This window comes from Myodes glareolus, chromosome 21, assembly GCF_982192425.1.
Source record: "Myodes glareolus chromosome 21, mMyoGla1.1, whole genome shotgun sequence".
Lineage (NCBI taxonomy): Eukaryota > Metazoa > Chordata > Mammalia > Rodentia > Cricetidae > Myodes > Myodes glareolus.
This window is the reverse complement of record NC_142046.1, coordinates 39199528-39208736: the sequence shown is the minus strand read 5'-3', so window position 1 is coordinate 39208736 and position 9209 is coordinate 39199528.

Below are 9209 nucleotides of genomic sequence, written 5' to 3'. Positions count from 1 at the left end.
GTCAGCATGTGTGGGCAGCAACGGTGAAGGGCTTTTGAAATATAAGGAATGTAAACCAAATAGTGGAGTCGACTGTATTATAAAGTAATGGTTGATATAGGAGACATTTTATGTCAATCACAATTATAAAAACGTGTGATAGAAGTGGGGGCAAGGTCTGGACACAGTCTCTTAGACCGCTCTGCGATCCTGATTTGGGGACAGGATTGATTCTGTAATCCAGTTTGTGCCATCCAACAACAGACCAAGGATCTGCACAGACAGAGGAAAGAGCCCATTGTATTCAAACTGTGCCTGGCTGGGAAGGAGAGAGTGGGCATATATCATAGGCTTTATTTCTCGTCTATGTACTTAGAAACCACTTTCATTGTGTAGAGCGAAAATCTGGGCATGGACTTTAAAAAGTTATGAAAAATTTTAAAGTAACTTTCAGGGCTGGGGAAATTGCTTGGTTGGAAAATGCTTGCTTGCTGTGCAAGCATCAAGATCTGAATTCAATCCCCACATTAAGAACAACAGTCAGGATTGATGGTTGGGGTGTGTTCTCGACCCTGCCTCAAAAACAGGGTGGACTGGTCCTGAGGATTGTGAGTGGAGGTTGACCTCTGCCTCCGCATCCCTTATATTTGCATCCATGCATGAATAGCCACGTAGAAAAGATAACTTTCAGACAATTGAGTGGACATGGTAGAAACCAGATCCTGTGTGGCAAGCCACTTCTGTCTGAAGGCTGTCTTGTTCTCTGTCATGCCGTGCTGTTACCATTTCCCTTGATCTAGATTAATCTAGAACCAGAAAGTTGGGATGGAATTATAAAATTATCCAAGATGTGTAGTTCACAAACCTAAATGATCATTATATGAAAAGTTACTTTTTCTAACAAAAATCCACAGCTTTTCAAGGACATCACAGTTCCTACTGTGGGGCCTTCTGTCTTAGTTTTGAAAATTTGGGTAATATTTAAGTGGGTAAGTCTTTAAATGGAATCTTCTTAGCGTGACAAATGACTTCGGTGACCTTTCTTAACTGAGGAAAAATGGCATTTTAAATGGATCTACAAGAGGCCCAAGCCAGTAGCTCTGCACACCCAAAGCTCTAGATACAGGCACAGCTTCTGCAGCTTCTCAAGAGCATAAGTTATAGAGATATTTATCCATAATTTGTTTGTTTTGGGTTTGTATTTTTTCTCCCCCCTTTTTTTTTGAGTCTTGTATACGCAGCTCAGACTGGCCTTGAACTTCAGCCTCACTAGTGCTTACATTCCAGTTGTGTGTCAGCATCTGCTTTTACCTCATTTTTCTTTATCATCCATTTAATCACATGCACACACTCACACACACACACACACACACACACACGCGCGCGCGCACACACACGATGTATATGTATATACAGAGAAAGAGAGAGACAGAGACGGGCAGGCAGGCAGACAGACAGACATACACATATACACAAACACACTACATGCACAATAAAGGTAAATAAGAGTTTAAAAAACAAGTTCTTGCTCTGTAGCCCAGGCTGCCCTCAAACTCACTGTATAATCTAGCCCCGTCCTGAATTTTCTATATCCTGTAATTTAGCCCTGAACTCAGAAGAATTCTCCTATCTCAGCTGTCCCAGTGCTAGGGTTAGAGTCACACACAATTACACAATTACAGCTTCAAGGGCAAATGCTGCATTTTCATAGATAATTTACATTAGTGAAGAGAAGCTGGACGGGATGATGCAGGTCTTTAATCCCATTTCATCCCAGCTCTAGGGAGGCAGAGCCCAAGGGATCTCTGAGTTTCAGACCAGCCTGTTCTACATAGTTAAATTCAAGGCTATCTAGGGTTACATGGGGTGGGGAGAGAGAGACAGAGAGAGAGAGAGAGAGAGAGAGAGAGAGAGAGAGAGAGAGAGAGAGAGAGAAGGAAGAGAGATTTCTCCACATCTAACACAATCTGCATGAGCCTATACTAAATGGGGATAACTGGATAGATTTTTGTGCAGACGTTCGCTGCCTCCCACTCTGCTCATCCTTCTGTTTCTAAGCCTTCCCAGATCCATACAGGTCTGTAAGGAACAGCATCCATTACGCTAACCTTTTCAAGTGACAGCACTTTCTTCCTACACAAGATACGGAAACCACGGGACTATTAAGGCGTGTGAATGTGTGTGTACATGTATGTGCTTGTACAGAGTGGGTAGAGCTTCATTTTTATTTTCCTGTTTATTTCATTTTCCCATATGGACTTAGCCTGGTTCTTTAAGGATCTGAATTTATTGATTGCTTGACCCGATGTTTTGTTTCAGGTTATTACAAAATATATGCAGTCACAGGTACTGGACCTATCTGGGGGATAATGAGCGATACATAGAAAATAAAATACAAGGAATAGAAGGGAGGTGTTCTGTTTGAGGTAGTGAAGCAAGATAAGCCAGTTTAAATAAGATTTTTTTATTCTTTGATACACTATTGTGCTTGCAAACTATTGAATGCTGCTGTATGATGAGTTATAATAAATATATTTTCTCTTAGAATTTATAATTTTTCTATTCCTTCTACTATATTTTTTAATTCATAATGATTGGCTAAATTCCAATTTCCCATTTATAAACAAATGTGCATCTTTCATTCTTGCTAGCTTGCTTCCTTTTTTCTTTTTCCTCTGAGACAGGGTCTTACTATGTATCCCTGGCTGACCTGGACCTCAGTATGTAAACCAGGCTATTCTCAAATTCACAGACATCTGCTGCTTCTGCCTCCAAGTGCTGGGATTAAAGGTGTGTACCACTACACCGGGCTAAATGTGCACCTCTCTGCTTCTATATCCATTAATTTATTAAAGCAGTTATTCCTCCTTCTAAAAATTCCATTGATGATGGCTCAGTGAACAGATGCTTAAAACTGCAAGATGATGCAGAGAACCCCCTTCCTCACAGAACTAAGGATGGTAGGAGAACTGTACAAGGAAACAAACAACCTTTGAGGTCACGACAGAATAGTGCATGGAAATCAAAGGAGTGTCCCACTTCTGATTGTATGGGAGGGAATCCCAAGGAACAGTGTGGTCCTAGTGACAGCTGAAGTTCACATAGACTGTGTGCTTGAGCTAGCTCTTGACAGGTAAGCGATGAGGGAAGTTCACTGTAGCCTGAGGGGAGAGAGCATGGAAAGTCAGTGCCCACACCACGGGCGGGTTCAGCTAGTGTTGGTTGGTGAAAGAAGGAAGCAGGTGATGGCATTGAAGCGACCAAGATGACAGGGATCAGGACCAAAGTGGTCCAGCTTTGACGGTTCATTTGTGTGCTGTTGATAAAAGGATTTAATATCTGTGCCAAGAACATTCCTGTCCACACTAAAATCTTAACCCGAAATGGAAACTTGCATGGGATTTAGAGCTAGCACATGTGATCATGTTAAATTTCCCTTTCCCCACCCAGCAGTGAGCAACATAAGGAAACATTAAATGTATGTGTTGATGTTGGTCAACGTAAGTAAACATTAAATGATACATTCATTAATATTGGTCAACAGATAAGTTCTGTACTTATTATGTCTGCAATAAGTGGAGGTAGGATTCTTCACATTTAAATGACAGAAAGTTCCATTCAAACTTACTTCAGTTAGCAACAAATTGAGTAAGATGGTAGTAGTGCATTCCTCTAAGGCCAGCACTCAGAATGCAGGGGCAGGTGAATCTCTGTGAGTTCAAGGCCAGCCTGGTCGACAGAGCAAGTTCCAGCATAGCCAGGGCTACACAAACCTTGACTCAAAAAAAACAAAACCCAAACTAAAAAAAACAATCAAAACAAACAATAAACAAAAATAGGTCTAACTTTAAATGTCTTTAATACTCTCTCTGTCTTTTCTTCTCTCTCTCTCTTGCTCAGGTCAACTGTCCCTGTGTTTGGGATATGATGTCCGTTTTCCTTTTCTGTGTTGAAGTGTAGAGGACAGAAAGCAGTCACTTTCTGATGATAACTCCTTCAACTTCTGGCTTGTCATTTTGGCCACCCAGGCTGTGGTCTTGGCAGTGAGGAAACGGGTAAGTATTGTCTTTGATACAAATGAATGCTGCCTGCGTAGAATTCTCCTGAGGATGTTTCTCGTGACACACCTGGATGCTAACACTGTGAGATCATGGGACACCTTTGCCAAGTCTACTCTGGGGCTCCTCCTCCTTGAATTACTCCTTTGAGTATCAGCTCTGAGTGAATTGTTTGTTCTTTAGGTAACCTGAATCTTTGCCAGTTTTATTCTCTCCTTCTGTTTGCCCAGGGTCCTTTTTTAGGTGCAGAGAAATCCTTTTCCCCTGGAAACATCTTCTGGTTGGTGGTATGTGTGTAGATATATGTATGATGATGTATGTGGATATGTGATCTGAGTTTGTGATATTTATGCCTCCCCATGTGTAATATATAATGTCAGAGGGGATGGATGTGTGTGTTTATGATGTATGTGATATGTGTGTGATGGGTGGGTATGTGTAAATGCGACATGAGTGTGTGATTTGTATGTCTCTTTGTGTGTAATATATGATGTCAGAGGGGATGAACGGGTTTGTGTGTGATGTGTGTGTGTGCCTGTGATGTGTGTGGTATGTGTGTGATGTGTAGGTATGATGTGTGAGTTTACGGTGTGTGTGATGTGAGGTGCTATTAGGGGGTGCATTGTGTGTATGTGTGTGTGGTATCGGGAGGGGATGCATATGTATGGATGAGTATAACTTGTATTTCATTTTCATTAGCCCTAAAAAGGTTGGGGTACAAGCTCAGAAGCTATGCCATAGCTACTCAGGAGGTTGGCTAAGGCAGGAGTCCACAAAGAGGACCTGCTAAGCTACAGCGTGAGTTCAGAATTAGCTAGGAGACTTAGTGAGACCCTGTCTCAAAAATAGAAAGCTAAAAAAAGTAGCCCTTTCCTCCGAGAATTTACAGTTTTATAAAGCAGAGTTAGAAATCAGCCCAGCCCCTTCTTGTTTACCTTGCTTGATCTTGTCAGGAGACGATGACCTCTGATTTTCTTTCAGGAGCTGGGAGAGAGCAAAGAAACAATAGCAGAAATTACAGAGAGAAGAAAAACCACAGATACCATATTGATATAAAATACTTCCCTACAGATATGTGATATTTCAAATTAACAATCCAGAATTCTCATCTTTTTCCCTGTGTTTTAGGATCCAGGGAGGCAGAGACCATTGACAAATAAGCGGCTGATGGAGTGGGCCTTGTGGAAGATGTGTGATGTAAATTAAGCCCTGACAGGTATTATATGCCACCCTTCTCATTAGCATAAAATTTATGTCTGAGTCTCAGCTAAGAGATTGCCAGGTTCTGACTAATGTTCAGTAAAGTTACACAATATTTTGTGTTTATAATTTTTAATTACACTCCTGGAAAATGAATCTTTAAAAGGGTGTGCGTTTTCTCTCTGCCTCTCTTAAGATTGAGCCACTTAATTGAAATAGCACATTTTTAAGAAGAAATTTCCAGCGGAAGAAATTCACTGAACAATTGGCTTTGTGCTCTATGCCATTTACCATGCTTCTACATGGCAAGTGAGGATTTCGGCTCCCACCAGGAAAACACAAACTGCTTTCTTATTCAGTGCAGAAACTGAACTCCCAAACTCCAGTCCTCTGTAAGACAAGGAACAGAAGAGGGAAGCCAGCAAGGATCTTTTTGTAGTGGGAACCAAGGTGAAGTTCCTAAAGGCCTAAGGGAGGAGGCTGTGGCCCTGGAAATGGTGGAGAATGCGAAGGCCTTTCTCCTAGTCCAGTTCTCTAATTTTTAATTCATGATTATGCTTGGTCCAATGCAACTGGGAACCTGTGCATAAGGAAGCTATGGGAATGTGGCTCTCCAAACCAGAGGGAAGACCAAAGAGGGGTGTATGGCCTAGGACCCTGAATCCTCATGAATGATTGTTTTGGGGGGAGGTGGGAGGCAGATGTTTACAATCTATTGTTAATGAAAAGCGTTGTGCACCCTGTGGGTCCATTTGGATAAAAATGTATTTAGCGAAGTGAAAGGACAAACGATGCTTATCAAAAGAGTAATGGTGGTATTGTCAACACAGTGGCACGATTATTGATTTTGCTTAACCACGCTCTCCCTTGTTTTGTACATGTTCATTTTCTACACTAAAGATTGCTTTTGGTAAGGAAGAGAGAAGATGAGGGGGTTACTGACCACAGAACAGCTTGCATAAGCCTCCAAAGCCTCCTTCCAGCAAAGCCAGTGTTTCTGGTTCAGCCTCACAAAGGATTTCAAAATATTGTTTACATGGTCTGATGCTGATTACTTATTTATACCATTAACACAGTCGCTTGCGGTACCTTCTGTCAAAGGAAAACTTGGTGGATCAACTGTTAAGATCAAGTCACTCTTACAAGAAGCGTTAATTATGCATCTCTGCCCATATCTTGCACTGATGTTAGGAGCTTTGCAATTTTTCTGAATTAAGTTACCTTTATTTATTTATTTAAAAGCATTGCTTGTCCATTTGTTGATTGATCGATCAACTGATTGGACTTTTTGAGAGAGGTAGCTTAAGTTGACTTCAAATTAAAAATGTAGCCAAGGATTTTGAACAGGAAGTCAACTCTGCTGTCTCCACCTCTCAGACGCTGGGATTGCAGGCATATGCAACCACCCCTGGCTGACTTGTCTTTTCTCAATGAAGGAAGTCTGTAGCTTTGTTACTTGAGTTGCCTTTTTTCTTTCGTTTGGAATACTCAAAGTCTTTGTGATTTATGTAGCTAACTTCCTGTTTATCCATTTGATGTTGCTAAGATTTGCTTACACAGTAATGTCAGTGATTTTTCACGTCAATCACAAGAACTGTGCTGCATAGGATATGGCAAATATTTTTGCTCATTGCTTTGAAAGCTCAAGCTGGCAGGCACCACTCTCTAAATACAGACCAGGATTAACTGAGCTATGAAGCAAGAGTGCACAGTGGCTCCTTTTATGAATTCTTCAACGCTGCTATTGTAGAAGAACCCATTGAAGGATTTAATCTCAGGTGGACAGAAACTTTGGAAATACAGGGAAATGTCCACATTCTTAACCACAGTGTTATGGAAACTGTGACAAGCTTTAAACTATCAAAGAAATCCAAATATTTATAAAATATTTTCTATGCGTCTGTTTCAAAGATATTGGTATCACTGATTTTATTTTCAGGAAATAATAGGGTGTTCCTACTGGTTCTAGAATCAAGTGATTTGTGTTAGTCTGTTGGTGTAACAAACTTCCTAAACGTAGTGGAAGAGGAAACGTTTATCTTAGCTCAAGATTTTAAAAGAGCTCAGGCCAAGGTGAAATACTGCCATTTCTTTAGGCTTGAGAGGAGACAGAATGTCCTGGCGTGGAAAGTGTGTGGCAGAAGAGGATGCTTGTCTTGTGGTACCTAGAGAGCAAAAACAGAGTGGGGGAGGGGTCAGGATTAACCAACTGATAAGGCAAATGTGCACAGTAATTTCTCTAATAACAGTTTTCATGGACGATACAGTCCCCAGGGCACACACCCAAGGACCTACTTTCTGTTGCCATCACCTTTCAGTAGCCCATCAAGTTATAAAGCCGTACGTCAGTGCAGTCGTGGTCCAATCATATCCCAAAGACACCATCTCTGAACATACGTGCGTCAGAGATCAAGTCTTCAACACATGAAGTACTATGGGGCATTTCAGGTACAAATCATAACGCATCCCCAACCACTAGTCAGTTTGGGCACATTTAATATTTGTGCTAGTTTTCATTCTATTAGACGTAGAAGGGCAGGGCCAGAGGGTAATGGCACTTGCTGTCAAGCCTGCGGACTGGACTGGGATTCCCCCAAACCCAGCTGGTGGGAGGAGAAAGCCGATTCCCTTTAACCTCCATGAAACAGCCCCTCAACCAGTCATGTGACTCCCCGCCCCCGCCCCTGAACACACCAGACAATTACATCAAAACATGTAACATTAAAAAAATATATAAGGACAATGATAATGATCAGAAAAGATCACACTAAAAGTGGAAAGAAGTAAAAGTGGTTTACTCAAAACTACAGGAGTAGCTGGGTGTTTCAGGGAAAAACGGCGGCCAAAGAAAAACACCTCTAAGGAGCCGCAGCAGAACCTTAAAGCAGAGTTAAGGAAGAGAGGAGCCGCTTGATAGGAAGAGAGGCAGATGTGCTTAACTGGAAGAAATAGTGGTTAACTTTTAGCTGTGATCACACTTTGGTGGTGTCTATGTGAAGCAAATGTTTTGGCTCCAAACTTGTTTCTTCCCCTTTTATGTTTTCTTAGTTTTTTTTTTTTTCCCCCAACCAACCTGAAGACAGGAGGATAAGGCACATTCTTTCTGACTGTCTATGAAGGTCAATGAGAACACTGCTGGGGTGTTAGCTGTTTGCTAGAGAATGTATTACCTTTCAGGTGAAAAAAAGTCAGAGATGGGGACAAAGTACACTAAGAGGAAATGGTTCTAGTGCACTTTGTAATGCAAAATCAGATCATTTCTCTTATGGGAAAGGGTTAGAAAAGTCTTTAGACAGTAGACAGGACTGCTAGAACACAAATGGAACAACAGTGGCCACCCCTTTGTCCTCTTAAATAGTAGCAATGGTATATACTCCATTCTATTTTTCCAAGTAGTGCTAATATATTCTTTTTGGAAAAACATACAAAAAATGGTGCAGAAAGGTACAGTGAAGACATAAGACTCAAATTTTCTGATCTTCCAACTTCTAGCACAGCGCCTTGGTTTTGGACTAAGCATCATGTCTTCAGCCCTTGTAAGGCATTGTGCATACCTTGTCATTTCACAACCCTGCTTTAGATCTGTCAATCTTCCATAGAGCAGCTCCCCGGAAAACAGAGTTCAAATGTCCTAGGCGTTTGGTTCAGAAGAAATAATGTCTTTGAGGCAAACAGATGGCTCAGCCAGCAAAGGTTGACCACAAAGATTGGATACACGGGATCAACATGGTGGAAGAGAAGGACACCAGGAAGTTACCTTCTGACCTTCACACCGGTGAAGGCATGTGCAAACCATGGCATGTGTTTGCACACACATACACACACACACAATCAATGTTAGTGTAATAATAAAGAGTACAGTCTCCATCGGCCGGTAGTTGATAATTCCAGCAGAAACTGATCTTCATTTGTGTATGAGAACCTTAATGAATAAGACATGCGTCAGGGAATGTTGTGACAGAAACGCCTGAA